The 2822-nt window shown below is 40.2% G+C and overlaps 1 non-coding gene across 1 annotated transcript; it reads right to left on the reverse strand.

Moving 5' to 3' along the window:
- Positions 1–267: 267 nt before the first annotated feature.
- LOC113615539 (U6 spliceosomal RNA) lies at positions 268–373 on the reverse strand. Its single transcript, XR_003431042.1, has one exon. It is a non-coding gene; the product is annotated as a U6 spliceosomal RNA (small nuclear RNA).
- Between the last annotated feature and the right edge of the window lie 2449 nt (positions 374–2822).

Genomic DNA, 2822 nt, shown 5'->3' on the forward strand with positions numbered 1-2822 from the left:
AGGAATTCCAATGTGGTGATACACCTGATGGACAGCTTTTACCTTGTTCCTGGCTTCGAAGTTATTTAGACGTCAGAGATTAAGGTCATATTAATTTATGGTTCATACTGTTTGCAAAAAGGAGAACATTACCTTACATAGATAATTCTGAAAGAGAAACATATGTAATGCACAGTCATTGCAATTGCTCTTTTTTATGTTGGAAGAAAGTCTTTCCTGTTTTCTCTTTTTTAAATTTCAGATTTATTGAAGCATAATGAACATGGAAAAAATATGGAATGCTTCACAAATTTGTCCGTCATCCTTGCAAAGTGCCATGCTAATCTTCTCTGTATCATTCCAATTTTGGAATATGTGCAGCTGAAGCAAGCACTCCTTGTAATAGTTCTTTAAAAGAGAAGTTTAAGTGAGAGTGCTTTATCCATAGTGCAGGCTATGCTGGGCACTTTTTTGGGAGTACCTGGGACTGAGACCAGTAAACTAGTTAAAAGTGGCCTGTGTAGTTACCACATTCATCTTTCCCTGGACCCTTTATAAACTTTGGGGGGCTCCCAGACTAGCATTTTTATCCCAGAGCTTATTAAATATTTATTGTTAGGTTTTCAGATTTTCCTTTGTGTCATTCCTAAGTTAAAATGTCTTTGGCCATCGAAGGTGCTTGAGGATGGGAGATAAATCAAAACAAAGACATGTTCCCAGTGATCCTAAACCTATGAAAAGCCCTGAGATGTCTTGTAATCAAGAAATCTGCTTCACTATATTTAACTCATCATTTTCCAAACGTACCCAACCAAGGAACACTTCACTTTTACTTTTGCTGCACACCTTTTAACACCGTTTGGTGCTAGTGCTCTGTGGGAGTAATGACCTCTAGGAAAGCCTTGGGTTACTTGTACTAGGCTATTTCATATATGTGAGCAATGGCATCTGGCCTTAGTATTCTGGAAATCCCCAGGAATAAGATTTGCCAGCCCTTTCTGAGCAAGAAGAAGACCAGCAGTTAATCGCAACTCTTAGGAAAACAGACCATGAATGTTTGCATTGATTTAGGCTCTGGCAGGTTTGGAGGTAGCAAAAACTGCTGGGCTAGCTCCAATCGGTTCAGAAACTGTCTTTCTAGGCTTAGCACTTTTTCTGCTGCTGAGATGAGGACAGAAAACGACCCAACCCCCCAAACCGAGAATGAGATTTGTTGACATGGTCCCCTCTGTTCTTAGATGCTGCTGCTCAGGGATGCGATTCGCCAGAGATCTCTCCCCTCCCCCTCTCCACTTAGTGGTTTTGAGAGGACAGGCTTTGGTAACTGAGTCCATGTCTTTGGAGAGGAGGTTCAGGGGGACCAGCATCACACCTGTGACAAACAAAGAGGATCCCCTCTTCCAATGAAGCCTGGAAAGTGTGTTGCTTCGGACCAGAGTTAAAGAAGAGAGTTTCAGAATATCAAGAATTACTTGATTTTTTTTTAAAGAATCCTTTGCTGAGCCACAGAACAAATTCAATTCCATGTTTCTGAGAACCCATCTTTTTCCACTGTGGAAAAGTGAGTTTGCCTAAGGTTGGACAAATTAACTTTTTTTTTTAAGGAAACAGTAAAAAGTAATTTTCTCATACTGCAAAATTTTGAAATACTTGGCTTCAAGTTTCAGTGAGTTTTCTTTTCAATGAATATGATTTGCATTCTATTTAATACAGAGTTTTTAAAAGTCAGCGTCTGCTTATGTTGCATATAAGGTAGATCTAATGTGGACAGTTTTATACCAAATGTTTATCTTATGAGCCAGTAAAAGCTCGTAAATAAAAAACTTGAAAGTTTAACATAAGCCTTTTATTTAGTTGTGGTGTATCTTGGTCATTTTTATCAAATCTTTGAATTAGATGAGTGACTAGAATAACCTTTAGTTTCTATAAATTCTAATATAATGTGCAGTAAACTTGTACCCCCACGAGTAATAATGGAAGAGTTTTAAAGTGTTATGCAGATCTATAGAATCCAAGTCAAAGGATAAGTTATTACTCAGCTTTTGTAAGGGGCAGAGGAATTACTATGTAGGAAATCTAAAAGCCCTAGACATTTTAGGGAAGGAGGCATACAGATATCGACGTGAAAGTAACATGGGGATAATCTTGATTCAACTAATTATTTATGTAATCATTTTCAAATTCCAATGCTTTAACCAATATTAAAGCATGATTACTTCATTTATTCATTTATTCACTCATCCAAAAACAATTTTTGGGCCAAAGTGAGGAGGGGAGGTCCAAGGCAGGTGGGCAGGCAAGAAAGAGCTTCTTTATTAGCAACTCACTTTAGGAGCAGGATGGACCCTGGCAGCCTGGAGTCAGCCCCGGAAGTCCCTGCCCGAGGCCCAGCCTATCCCTACAGGCTCCAGACCCGGGGAACCAATTCTGGGGAGCTTGGAAGCGGAGTCATGCAGCATGCACCTGCGCAGTTCAGACTCCTGCATGCTGGTCTTCAGGCATCGCGGACCTCTAGGCCTGTGTGGACAGGGGCCACTCACAGCCAACAGCCCATCTTCTTGGGGTCAGCGGTTCCCTACACAGCGAAAAAAAAAAGAGCTTCTCTTCTCCTGGAATTTTGGAGGCTGTACTTTAGTGCTTTACATTATTTTTATTGTTAGACAACATTATGCACATTGGTTTTCCTCGACGGATTGAAATCGAAGTTCTGTTGAAATACAGTGGATCAAAATAGTTTTTCTTTGATAATGGTTTGCTCTCCTCTCCTCTATCGCAGTTTAGTCTACTTTCTCTGTGGTTCTAAGACTGGCAGCCTGAGCTTTCTAATAGTCAGGGAACCCTGA

This window comes from Aethalodelphis obliquidens, unplaced genomic scaffold (genome assembly GCF_003676395.1).
Source record: "Aethalodelphis obliquidens isolate GAN/ISIS:26980383/991018 unplaced genomic scaffold, ASM367639v1 scaffold118, whole genome shotgun sequence".
NCBI classification, from domain to species: Eukaryota; Metazoa; Chordata; class Mammalia; order Artiodactyla; family Delphinidae; genus Aethalodelphis; species Aethalodelphis obliquidens.